The 14,651-nt window shown below is 44.4% G+C and overlaps 1 pseudogene; it reads left to right on the forward strand.

Moving 5' to 3' along the window:
- The first annotated feature begins 5,256 nt into the window (after positions 1 to 5,256).
- On the forward strand, positions 5,257 to 5,373 carry LOC126261281 (5S ribosomal RNA; annotated as a pseudogene).
- Positions 5,374 to 14,651: the final 9,278 nt, after the last annotated feature.

A 14,651-nucleotide genomic window follows, 5' to 3' on the forward strand; every position in this document is an offset into this window, starting at 1 on the left:
GAGTAAGTTGTAACTTACGTCACCGAATCAGTAAGATTTGGCTGTTTTTACATCTATTACACGATCATTCATGTCTCTTGATAATTTACTTATCCTTGGAACTCAAAAATATAATAGCTATTTCGTTAATTAACTAGTAAAATAACGACCAATAGGCATTAATTTTATAGTTTTCTTCCTCGTCGCTAGAGCCGCTACTATCGTTCTTTCAGACGGTAACAATTTTCACAGCAGTGAGTATCGCGACTGTATACATTTGTGTCTAGAACATTGGCAGACATGGTTTTTTTTTTCTTTTTTTTTATTCGTAAGTATAACTGTTGAATTCAAGAGTGCTTTTAGCATGAAATTATAAAACTGAAATTACTACAAAGGAAATATAATAAGGAAACTGTCATTCCACTAATAGTCACAAAGACGGAAAATTGTGAGGTAACGGGAAAATGAGTCAAAAATGCACAAGTGTAAAAATCGTAGAACGTCAGTGATACTTTTTGGATGTGAAAAAGGAAGGGAACCTCGTCACAGGTATATAAATGGTAGAAAGGCAAAACCTATGCGATAACTCACGTTCATTTCGTCCTGAGCAACCCCAACCGCATTCAGCTTCTGGGCGCATGGCTTCTTGAATATCTGCGCTCAAATTTAATCACGTTAGTTTCCGCAAACGCTTACATAAACTGCTCACCGAGGAAATTTATTTCTGATCTTGTGGAGAAGAGGAGGGCGTAGATAATATCTTCTCTGTGTGTCTCAGACGATACGAGACTATGGAAGAGCTCTTATGCGCAAATCTGAAGCTTGGTTAGCCAACGTGGCAGTTCGCTCTGTAAACAACGCAAGATAACAGAATTTACGGCGTGCCTCGCAGATATTCTGGTGCTGTTGACATCCACATTTAACATCAACACTATGCAATCTACGTCTTAATAATAATGAGTCTAATAATAATAATAATAATAACCTGCGACAAATAAGCTGGTTGTACATTGCAAGCTAAGGTTCATATTACACCGTCAAACAACTTTATCAAAGATATTTTTATAGCTAACCTTTCCATAAAATAGTTGACGGTGTAGTGTGGTGCTTTTATCATATCTTATATAAAAACTGTAGCGTTATCGTAGCTTTTATAAGAATGGTCAATGATATTTGGCAACGTAACACAGTTTTAAGGCCAGTAAACAAAATCAAAGAAATAGTTGATCTTCCAAGTGAAGTCGCTATGAGTCTGAAAGAGGTTTCGATACCTGCCTTGCTTTAATAATCATCTGAAACTACGTCTGCGTACACACTCCGCAAGGCACCATACATTGTATGATAGAAGTCCAGTAATTTCCTACCCTGTTGTACTCGAAAAATGGTTTTATACACTGTGATCATCACCATGCAGTTGTTATAGAGTCTCCATGGGCAACTCTTGCTGAATCTTTTACTGGGAAGTAATGATTAAATGGAAGTTCGCCTCTGACTCCGAAATATCAGATCTTCCGATTGAAACCTTAACTTCAAACAATCGGAATGTCCGTTTGAAGACGTATCTCCTACTCAGGTTCGAGTTCCGGTAGTTTTGAACAGAAATTGTACTCAAGGTGCAGCCTTAGAGTTTGAGTTTAAAACTCAACTTGAAAGCGTCAACAGCAGCAACGGCAACGTTTTGCAGCCCTTTATCTGGAGTGGTGGAGATCTATAGCAGATCACGAGCCGCCTCGGCTCACCGGAAGGGACTGCCGCTGTTGACAAAAGCACCTCAGGTATGTCCGCTACAGGGAGGATTAGCAAAATTCCCAAAGAGCCCTCTGTAACAAAGAAGAATATTGTCAGCGTGGAAGCTGGAAACACCCCGCAAAAGACTATCAGGTGACGGCCAGGAGTGCGAAGAGCTGGGAATGTCATTCTTTTTAGCGCAGACTTTCGTATGCTGTTCAGTTATTACGTGTCTGAGATAGTCTCTGTTGACCAGACGTAATCATAATGAAGCACAAGAGAAGTGTAATTTGCAATTGTGAAGTGAGTTCGATGTAAATGCTGCGAAGTGTAAAATTTTCAGGAAAATCTATTCAGGAAAAGAAGGTGCTCTTACCTGATAAAACGAGACTTACAAACTTAATAATCTGGTGAAAGTGAACATGAAATATGTATTACTTCTCGATCTTCCACTTCTGCCGTCTTACAATGAAATAAGAGACAGGAAAAACTGAAAAAAGGATGAGAAATTAAAACTGAGATACGTGGAAACAGAAAAGAACTGAAGCCTTTGAGAGTTCCTTTTTAATTTTGTAGTCTCGGATTTCAACGGGTAATGCAATTCCTTATGTCAGCCTGTCAACCTGTCAGTCATTGACATGGCATTTATTTATACTTTCATTACATTTTTTAACTGTTAATCACAAGGACGTGCTAAAAGAAATCCCGGATTTTTTATGTGGAAACTCTGAAAACATTTTAAACAAAACAAACGTTATTGACATTCCACATCTTTATTCTCTATGTCTGCATATTTATTTCTCAATACAGTCATCCTGGCGACGAACACACTTCTCCCGACGAGAGATCATTTTGGTGATACCGTCAGTGTAGAAATATTTGACTTTGTAGACGGAGCCACAACCTCATCTCTGCTTGCAGAGATTCATCACTGTCAAAGTGGAATCCTTGAGAGTATTCTTTAAGCTTTGGAAACAGATGAAAATCGTTTGGAGACAAGTCGGAACTCTATGACAGATAATCGATGACAGTGAACCCAAGGAGACGGGATTGTTGCATATGTCGCAGCGCTCGTGTGTAGTCCATATGTGCTCCCTGTATGGACGAATTCTTCGAAACTCGATTACAGCATGCTGTATGTCACGCGCCGACATTATTACGTTACAGACCGCCATGTTACATCCAACAATTGGGAGCTCTATAGCGGCACAAGTCTGCAAATATATACACATGAAGAATGAAGATGTAGAATGAAACTTCCTGGCAGATTAAAACTGTGTGCCGGACCGAGACTCGAAATTGGGACCTTTGCCTTTCGCGGGCAAGTGCTCTGCCAAGTGAGCTACCCAAGCACGACTCACTCCCCGTCATTCTAGGAGGATGTAGAATGTTAATAACGTTTGTCTTATTTAAAAAGCTTTAAGGGTTTTCACATAAAAATTCGGAGGCATTAAAACTCGGAGCTCGGAGGCATTAAAACTCGGAGGCATTACTTTTCAGCACGGCCTCGTAGACGAGTAATTTACGGTTAAACTTATTATATATATATATCATCCCACGCTAAGATCATTGCGCAACGGACAACATGTCGATCACAGGGCACACGCAGAAACTGGAAATGTAGGTACTCCGAAGTTCACTACGCGAGACAGTACGATCCATGTGGGCAAAACGTCTGCATGGCACATAGAGACACCGTGAAATTCTCGCGGCATGTGGACCAAATGCAATGTCGCTTCCAGTAGTAATGAAATGATGCCAACAGTTTGATCAAGGCCGCACAGACGTGGGTGATTTTGATCGAGAAGGGAGGCCATTGACATCCAACAAAGACGATAACGTCCACGTAATTTCTTCGACAGGGTGAAAAAACGTCTTGGGGGCAAAGAGATTTTCTTACGATGAGCACGTTCACACAGTGGTTCACACAGAATGGCTGGGTGACCAAGGGGCGGATTTCTGTCGCCGACTCACTGGGCAATTGGTAGAGCGTTCCGGCCGTTGTTTCCAGAGACTTGCTGACTGTTGAAAAATAGTGGCATGTATCTGTGTCATTTTGGAGAGTAGTGCAGCATTAGGAAAAGTTGTTTTGCCTGCAAAAGTGCTGTGTAACTTCGTTGGTAAATGTTTTTCTGTTATTAATATGTTACATTTTGCACATGCCAAACATAATCTTTGCTCTGTTTACATCCTTGGTCGATATTTATATCTTTGTCTCTTTGCTTAATCAATATCTTTGCGTTGTAAAGATAAACATCAAGTGTATAACACATGCTTAATATGCGCTTTAAGAATGTTGTGAAGTGGGCCACAGTAATTTATTTACAATATGTGTGTTATGATGGAATTCGAGAACATATACATCGAGCTAGGAAACCACATGGACCACAACAAAACAAACCACCATCTACCGGAACATATGTAAGTGAACACGACTATTTTGCATCATATATACGTGAAATGCAAGCACTTTAAGGTATTTTTATTAATGAAAGAACTGATAAAGTGGCACTAAATCGTATATATTATTGTGCGGTGTGGAGCACACGACATTCTGTTAATCAAAACATCCATGTAACGAAAAATATTGTAGCCCGAAACCGGTTATGCCAGTAAAATAAAACATTTAAAAAGTATTTGTAGCTGGTTGCGTCATTCAGCAACTATCATTAGCGGCCGTGGATTTCACAAGATGGATAAAATAACAATGTGTAACTAACTTTCTGAAGTCCCCCCGTAAACCAATATATAGACAAAAATTTTACAAGGTGCTACCGCTAGACAGAAATGCTAATTACTAAAACACCGCCTCTGACATAGCAATTTCACATCTTCCGACGGGATCCTCGGTTCCGATGAAACCATTTCCCCTGCAACCCTACACGTCAGTGGAGTATGGATTGTTGTGGGACAGAGAGAGAATCCAGATCGCGTGTCCTGCGTGGATAGCTCAGAATGTATGGCAAGGAACCTGGTTGAATTTCCGATCGCCTAAATTGTTAAGCTTTGCAAGGAACTTTCGTCTATGCCCAAATCGGTTGTGTTAATTTTCTCTGTATAGGTAGCAATCAACTTCTCATTTAACTGAAGAGGATCCACACTGATTAATCTTGGAGATAAAAGACAAATACTCGAGCGCACATATCTGCTTCTACATCCGTTGTCTTCAAACCACTGTGAAGAGCATGGCAGAGGGTACTTCCCATTCGATCACTTGTTAGGGCTTCCTTCAGTTTCATTGTTAGGGCTTCTTTCAGTTTTGTTCTTGTACAGAGCCGGGAAAAAGTATCTGCATAAACATCTAGGTCTGCGGCAGCTGGGGTATATTCTTATATTGCTCACTTATTACTGGTTCTTGAAACTTTGACAAGATATTTGTCTGATGGCCATATTCAGAAACAACTCTTATCTGTATAAATTACTATTTACTTACGTTTTTTAGTCTTAATCATTCTGCAGTTTGAGAGTGTTACACCAAATGCGTTTCGCTTTTATTGGGAAAGCATCATCAACGTTGATTGGCGCTTTTTACTCCTCTGTAGATGGTTTGGCAACGGCCTTGCCGCAGTGGATACACCGGTTCCCGTGAGATCACCGAAGTTAAGCGTTGTCGGGCGTGGCTGGCACTTGGTTGGGTGACCATCCAGCCGCCATGTGCTGTTGCCATTTTTCGGGGTGCACTCAGCCTCGTGATGCCAATTGAGGAGCTACTCGACCTAATAGTAGCGGCTCCGATCAAAGAAAACCATCATAACGACCGGGAGAGCGGTGTGCTGACCCCACGCCCCTCCTATCCGCATCCTCAGCTGAGGATGACACGACGGTCGGATGATCCCGATGGGCCACTTGTGGCCTGAAGACGGAGTGCTGTAGATGGTTTGATATCGGCAGTATATTACTCTACCTACTTGCCAGCAGAGATTTTGTTCGAAAACGTTTCGCTGTTTGTCGACTTTTAGGAACCCGATGTTTCTTCCACTACAATGACGTAGTTTGCCGTTCACTGTTGCAAAACTCCACACAAGAGATTTTACTGTTGTCTCGTCTATTTTGCAGTGTGGTGCAACACTATCTTACATTGCAGTACGCTTAAAACAGATAAGAAAACAAAAAGTAGGTGATATGAATGTACGCTTTTGTAGGATAGCTGCCTTGTATCTTCAGATGTCTGTTCCAGTCTGTCAGTATCTCCATGACGCTCTTCCACGTCTGCCACACACTTGCGGGATATTCTTCGATGGGTCGCGCGAATGTCTTGCGAGTAATTTCCTTTGTAGACCGACTGCATTTCGGCAGTATACTGCCAATGAACAGAAGCTTTCTGCGTACTTTACCTACGATTCGTTTTCGTTGAGCCCATGTGATCATTACATTTTATATTCCAACAGATTGTTACTCGCAGGTATTTGTACGAGTTACTGATTCCATTGTTGTAATTGATTGTTATTGCAGTCATAAGAAACCGTATTTTTGCATTTTCTGAAATGTGCATCTTACATTTCTGAAAGCAAGCTTTCAATCGTTGTAGCACGCTGAAATCTTGTTAAGAAAAATTGGAAATTTGTGGTAAGTTCTATGGGACCAAAAAGTTGAAGTTATCGGTCCTTAGGCTTACACACTACTTAATCTAACTTAAACTAGCTTATGCTAAGGGCAACACTCACGTCCATGCCCAAAGGGAGGACTCGAACCTCCGACGGGGAGAGAGGCGCGAGCCGTGGCAAGACGCCCGAGACCGCACGGCTAACCCGCGCGGCCTCTTGTTAAGATCTCAGTAAATATGCGTAGGTCTGTAGTTAAGCTGACTAGGTCGCATAAAAGGTTATAGAGCAGGTGAAGAATGAATTTATTGATCACAAAGTATGCATGACGCGTTTCAGATTTATTTCAATTTTCAGAAATCGAAGTGCAAACGTAGCACAAGAACAATAGCGTTAACAACTGTGAACGTAACATGAGATGACACCCCATTTATCACCTCATGTTAAGTGCACAGCTGGTAACGCTGTTGCCCTTTGCTACCCTTGTACTTGGGTTTCTGAAGATGGAAATAATTCCGAAACGCGTCATAGATACTTTGTGATCAATAAAATATTTCGTCACCTGCTGTATGACTTTTTATGCGACTTAGTCAGTTTAACTACAGTTCTACGCACATTTACTAGAAGGGTCGCTAGCCTCCTACGTAACTTTTATGTCACACTTTTATTATCTCATGGAATATTTGCGCGGTTTGCGTTTCCGTTCTGTCCTTTGTCTAGTCCTTACAACAGAAACTGCGTAATGCGAATAATTTGGCTTTGATTCAAATCACTATTACTAGACTACTACTACTACTACTACTACTACTATTATTATTGCATGACATACGCTATATATCGATAGGATAATGTTTTAGTTTCACAGCGAGATCACAGCATTCGCTGTTACTCCAAGCGAGTCTCTCGCACTCCTGTAAAAGCACGGAGTGGTCTTTTCTCTGCAATACGACTTATATTGCCCGGTCCTCAACATCGCAAGAACATGCGCTACTTTCTCAACAACTCCGTTTCTTAAAGATGTGGACAAACCTCCGATGTCCATTCGAATATGATTCAGTGTCAACCACTCGCGACGGGGTAGATAAAACTCTGCAACCTTCGTCGTTTGCGTTTCGAATTAGTCAGGCGTTCAAACCATCATCCTCCTGAATAAAAAAGGGTACCACATAGCCTCGAACCACCGCTCAGTACTGATTCTGCAAATCCGAATGCACCAGTAATTATTTCAAAAGACCATTAAGCGATAAATCAATGCAGGGCGCCATTTACGAAGCTAAAATCCGCACGGAACCACTCCGTCACGCCTGGGATCACGCAGTTTGCCGAAAAGACCGCGCGTCAGTTCGCGGCCGTGTAAATAAGTTATCTTGGGTGGTAATTCGATGCTGCGGCGGAGCCGGCGTGCCGCGGGGGCGACCCATCAATTTTCTGCGATAACTCAGTTAATTCGGCGCTCGCTTTAACAATTCCAATTTCGGTCCGGAAATGAGCAGACCCCCGCGAACCCAGCGCCGCGCGGCGCTAGTAATTTGTTTTGGTCCTCTGGCGGCCGCTCCTCCCTCTCTCGCTCCTTTTTTCCCCCCTCGCGGCCGCCGCCGTGTTTTGTTTTGGGACAGCACGCGGCCCTTTGGCTGAATTAACTGCAGACTGTAAGCCGCGAAAATCTGCTGCATTGTGTGTGCGCGAGCGCGTGTATGTGTGTTTGCGTGCGAGAGAGTGTCGGTTGGACGAATTACAGGGGTTTGTAGCAGCGATGGCGGTCCGCGCTGCTGAATAATTCGGACGTGTTTCTAAACACTGTGCTAACAGCGCAGTGATGGACCTGCGAGTGCGATAGAGATTACCGTAGCAAGATTGCTCCATTTAATTTCCCTCAGTGTGACAGAATTCCGGTTCTGGGTGTTTCAGTAAGAATATATTTCTCAACTGTCCACTTCTTCTACTATTCCACTTTCGTAATTCATTGATAAAAGATGTGACTTGTTCTACGGCCCTCATATGAAAAGCCAGTATTTTATACAATGCCTAAAAAAAGTAGTGGAACACCCAGAAGACATGGTTGGATGTCGATGTCGATTGGTACACCTACATCTACACTACTGGCCATTAAAATTGCTACTTCAAGAAGAAATGCAGATGATAAGCGGGTATTCATTGGGCAAATATATTATACTAGAATTGACATGTGATTACATTTTCACGCAATATGGGTGCATAGATCCTGAGAAATCAGTACACAGAACAACCACCTCTGGCGGTAATAACGGCCTTGATACTCCTGGGCATTGAGTCAAACAGAGCTAGGATGACGTGAGCAGGTACAGCTGCCCATGTAGCTTCAACACGATACCACAGTTCATCAAGAGTATGACTGGCGTATTGTGACGAGCCAGCAGCTCCGCAACCATTGACCAGAAGTTTTCAGTAGGTGAGAGATCTGGAGAATGTTCTGGCCAGGGCAGCAGTCGAACATTTTCTGTATCCAGAAAGGCCCGTACAGGACCTGCAACATGCGGTCGTCCATTATCCTGCTGAAATGTAGGGTTTCGCAAGGATCGAATGAAGGGTAGAGCCACGGGTCGTAACACATCTGAAATGTAACGTCCGCTGTTCAAAGTGCCGTCAATGCGAACAAGAGGTGACCGAGACGTGTAACCAATGGCACCCCATACCATCACACCGGGATGATACGCCAGTATGGCAATGACGAATACACGCTTCCAATGTGCATTCACCGCGATGTCGCCAAACACGGATGCGACCATCATGATGCTACAAACAAAACCTGGATACATCCGAAAAAATGACGTTTTGCCATTCGTGCACCCAGATTCGTCGTTGAGTACACCATCAGCCGGCCGTTGTGGCCGTGCGGTTCTAAGCGCTTCAGTCTGGATCCGCGTGACCGCTACGGTCGCAGTTTCGAACCCTGCGTCGGGCATGGATGTGTGTGATGTCCTTAGGTTAGTTAGGTTTAAGTAGTTCTAAGTTCTAGGGGACTGATGACCACAGATGTTAAGTCCGATAGTGCTCAGAGCCATTTGAACCATTTAGTACACCATCGCAGGAGCTCCTGTATGTGATGCAGCGTCAAGGGTAACCGCAGCCATGGTCTCCAGCTGATAGTCCATGCTGCTGCAAACGTCGTCGAACTGTTCGTGCAGATGGTCATTGACTTGCAAACGTCCCCATCTGTTGACTCAGGGCTCGAGACGTGGCTGCACGATCCGTTATAGCCATGCGGATAAGATTTCTGTCATCTCGACTGCTAGTGCTACGAGGCCGTTGGAATCCAGCACGGTGTTCCGTATTACCCTTCTGAACGCACCGATTCCATATGCTGCTAACAGTCATTGGATCTCGACCAACGCGAGCAGCAATGTCGCGACACGATAAACCGCAAACGCGACAGGCTACATTCCGACCTTTATCAAAGTCGGAAACGTGATGGTACTTTTTCTCCTCCTTACACGAGGCATCACAACAATTTTTCACCAGGCAACGCCGGTCAATTGCTGTTTGTGTATGAGAAATCGGCTGGAAACTTTCCTCATGTCAGCACGTTGTAGGTGTCGCCACCGGCGCCAACCTTGTGTAAATGCTCTGAAAAGCTAATCATTTGTATATCACAGCATCTTCTTCCTGTCGGTTAGATTTCACGTCTGTAGCACGTCATCTTCGTGGTGTAGCAATTTTAATGGCCAGTAGTGTACATAACGTACCAGTGCAGATTGTGACACATGGACGACGACATTAGTGAAGCTTGGAGCTGGTCCTGATTCGTGCTCGGATGACCGATAGCGGTTAAGGCGCCCGCTCGCGTAAAGCAGGAAATCCGGGTTCGAGTCTCGGTCTCGGCAGAAAGTGCTGTTCGTATTTAGCATAGTTATCAGGCTTAGTAGGGTATATATAGGGCATGAACTGCGTCAGATATTGAGTGATCACTGCGAGGGATGCGGAAATACCGCGACTGGTGTGAGAGAGCGTTATCAGCATAATGTCGAGGTTTGCGGAGCATTCGGATGTTATACTGGGCTGATGTTGGGCTATATGGGAACGTGGGGACAGACACACTGGTGACCACTGGAAGGGAGGATCGCCGTATTGTGCACCAAACACGTCGTAACCCTTTTCATATCTGCATCTGCCATCAGAGAACAAGCAGTCGGCTCTCTACATTATTCTGTGCTATCATGCATCATTGGACGGAGATTTGTTGGACAATGGAGTTACCGCCCCATGTGAAAGATACCTTTAACACTACAACAGAAACGACTGTATTGGGAATGGTGCGATGACCTTGAGGTATGGGCTGGTGATGGCTGACGTGACAGTGTGTTCAGCAATGAATCGCCGTTCTGCAGTATACCGAACGACTTTCGCCGGCGAGTATGACGGCGACCTGGGGAAGTCCAATTCTTCAAATTGAAGACGCACAGCGGTGTTGCTCCTCGCGTCATGGGATGGGTAGCTATCGTGTATGACTTCAGGTCACGGTTGGTGGGGACTGAGGGAACTTTGACGGCACAACAGTACTGGTATATCGTGCATTCTTGTGTCTTCCTTCTAATGAACAGTACTGTGGTGCCATTTTTCAACAGGCAATGCTCGTTCACAAATGACACTTTTTTTCTATGAAATGTCTCCATGATTTTGAGGTACTTCCGTGGACGTGTCTCTATGAACTGTCTTGGTGATGTTGAGATGCTCCCGCGACCCGGAAGATCCCGAGATCTGTCCCCGGTACAACACGTGTGGGGCTACTCGGGCGTCAACTCTGTCCCATTGCCCATAGTGAGGGTATAAACGACCACATACATCAGGAAGGCAACAGGAGTGGCATCCGGCCACCCTCTACCATCAACACTGCCAAGTCCAAAACTTATTATGCCGACCCCTTAAAGAGACAGGAGAAAGGCCAGGAAAAGAGAAGAGTGAATCCAAGAGAAAAATGTGGTGCTTTCTGAAGTACTGCACGATTGTGGACGCAAGTAAATAGGAAATAATGAACATTTTATCGCTATACATGAGAGTTAAAAGGGTTAGAAGTCATGACAATGGAAAGTTATATTTTTTCATTGCTTCACAATTTCCAAATATCTCTGCTTCTTATTGGACCTAAAATTTTCCTGGTCAGAAGTATGACGAAGAAAGTTTGAGGTCAAATAATAAGGAAGTAACCTTGTAAATTGAGAAGCAGTGATGAAATAGATCAAGAAGTATAAAAAATAACAGAAACAGTAAGGAAAAGAACACTGATATTTTTTGACAACGAATTTTAAGAGGGGGCAACCCCCTTGGCATTATACGAAACGAGTAAGGTATCGGTCGGCAAGGGGGTTTTCGCCTTCTTTGTTCCCTCCATTTGTCGTAGTAATACAAGAAATACACGACGCTATACAGAACATCCGGCCGGAATGGCCGAGCGGCTCTAGGCGCTACAGTCTGGAACCGCGCGATCGCTACGGTCGCAGGTTCGAATCCTGCCTCGGTCATGGATGTGTGTGATGTCCTTAGGTTAGTTAGGTTTAAGTAGTTCTAAGTTCTAGGGAACTGATGACCTCAGCAGTTAAGTCCCATAGGGCTCAGAGCCATTTGAACCATTTGTTATACAGAACAGTCACCACAATCATACACACGAAAGCTACACTTTAGACACATCACTCTCTCGCAACGAGGTGGCAATGTGAGTGAGGAAGAGAAACTTCTCTGATCAGGTGCAGGTGGACGCATCACCTTGCAAAGTGAAGTCGAGGTAATGGAGGGATTGATGACCATTTTAGTTTGGTCCTTCAAGGCCCCACAGTTCATAATCCATCCATCCGTCCATACATCCGTCCTTTGTCTAACAATGCCAATCAGACAGAAAGGTATGTCACAAAAAAGTATGTTCAGCTATACAATAGCATCGTAATAACGAAGAATTTCAACAGCTTCATGTTACTTGGTTAATGCTTGTTCAGTCTCAAGTTTCTAGTCTGGCTGGTCGAGCTTCCTGGGTGCCTGTATATTCGTACTCTGTTACGCTGCTACACTGCTCTACTTCCATTTCTTTTCGTCACTATATTTCTCACGCTCTTTTAGTTGTAAGGTGCTGGTTTCATCTGCATTAAAAATGTCTTCGTATCATATTTGTCTCTCATCGTATTCAGTTGACTCTTGCCAATGCCTCACGCACCTTTTTTGCAGCAGACGTGGTTCATTAAAACATACAGTGTTAATGCTTGAATATTATTAGCCAACTACAACTTTGGAGATTTCTCAGCAGTTCTCTGGGACCCATACTAAATGGGACCAATAGCGACCATTGCGTGGGTAGAAACAAGGGTGGCACGAATGGTTTGTTTGCCTTGCGCAGAGCACAGTGGAAATTTTGAAAACCCCGAATTAACAGACTCCCGAAGACAGAGGTAAATCATCGTGCGTACGTTTACTCATAACATTTCAAGGACCAGTATTAAGTGAAGAATCCAGAGAAATCTTTTATCCGTCAGAATGACGCTCCTGTAGCGCCCGTGAAGACTAATTAGAGCGAAGACAAGACGCACAAAGGAACACAAGCAGGCATTTCTCTCCCGCTCCACACGCGATTACGACGGGAAGAAACCCTAATACGTGGTACCCTCTGCCGTGCTCTTCACAGTGGTTTGCAGAGTATGTATGTAGCTGTAGGTGTAGACGCCGTAGATGCCGGAGGATCAGCGAGGGAAGCTAATAACAGTATGCTTACCATACAGTTTTCTTATAGGTGAAGCGCTGTCGCACTCGTATAAAGAGGATGGACAAAAATACGAAAACACGACGCGAAATATATGCTTCAACATACACTATGTGTATGACAACTGTGTTATCTGGACACCTGGCTGAAAATGACTTACAAGTTCGTAGCGTCCTCTATCGGTAATGCTGGAATTCAATATGGTGCTGGCCCACCCTTAGCCTTGATGACAGCTTCCACTCTCGCAGGCATACGTTCAGTCAGGTGCTGGAAAGTTTCTTAGGGAATGGCAGCCCATTCTTCACGGAGTGCTGCGCTGACGAGAGGTATCGATGTTGGTCGGTGAGGTTTCGCACGAAGTCGGCGTTCCAGAACATCCCCAAGGTGTTCTATAGGTTCAAATGGCTCTGAGCACTATGGGACTTAACTTCTGAGGCCCTCAGTCCCCTAGAACAGAATTATTTAAACCTAACTAACCGAAGGACATCACACACATCCATGACCGAGGCAGGATTCGAACATGCGACCGTAGCGGTCACGCGGTTCAAGAATGTAGCGCCTAGAACCGCTCGGCCACCCCGGCCGGCCGTGTTCTATAGGATTCAGGTCAGAGCTCTGTGTAGGCTAATCCATAACAGGGCTGTAATTGTCGTGTAACCATTCCGTCAAACACCGTGCATTATAAATGGGTGCTCGGTCGTGTTGAACGATGCAATCGCCATCCCCGAATTGATCTTCAACAGTGGGGAGCAAGAAGGTGCTTAAAACATCAATGTAGGCCTCTGCTGTGATAGTGCCACGCAAAACAACAAGGGATGCAAGCCCCCTCCATGAAAAACACGACCACACCATAACACCACCGCCTCCGAATTTTACTATTGGCACTACACACGCTGGCAGGTGACGTTCACATGGCATTCGCCATCTCCACACCCTGCCATCGGATCGCCACATTGTGTACCGTGATTCGTCACTCCACACAACGTTTTTCCACTATTCAATCGTCCAATTTTTACGCTCCTTGCACCAAACGAGGCGTCGTTTGGCATTTACCGGCCTGATGTGTGGCTTATGGGCAGTCGCACGACCATGAAATCTGCGTTTTCTCACCTCCCGCCTAACTGTCATAGTACTTGCAGTGGATCCCGATGCAGTTTGGAATTCCTGTGTGATGTTCTGGATCGATGTATGCGTATTACACATTAGCACCCTCTTCAACCGTCGGCGATCTCTGTCAGTCAACAGACGAGGTCGACCTGTACGCTTTCGAGCTGTACGTGTCCCTTCACGTTTCACTTTACTATCACATCGGAAACAGTGGACCTAGGGATGTTTAGGAGTGTGGAAATCTCGCGTACAAGCGAATGACACAAGTGACACGTTCGAAGGTTATGAGTCCCGCGGAGCGCCCCATTCTGCTCTTTCATGATGTCTAAAGACTACTGAAGGCACTGATATGGAGTACCTGGCAATATGTGGCAGCACAATACACCTAACATGAAAAACGTATGTTTTTGAGGATGTCCGGATACTTTTGGCACATAGTCTAAATGCGGGTGTTGGCGAAACCTGCAGGTTACGCTGTTATATTTGCCTACCAACGGCAGCTTGAGCAATGTCCTCAATACGTTGCAAGTGTCAGTCATGGTATGAACAGTGTTTTGGGTAGTTCTGAATGCATTACG

This window comes from Schistocerca nitens, chromosome 5, assembly GCF_023898315.1.
Source record: "Schistocerca nitens isolate TAMUIC-IGC-003100 chromosome 5, iqSchNite1.1, whole genome shotgun sequence".
NCBI lineage: Eukaryota > Metazoa > Arthropoda > Insecta > Orthoptera > Acrididae > Schistocerca > Schistocerca nitens.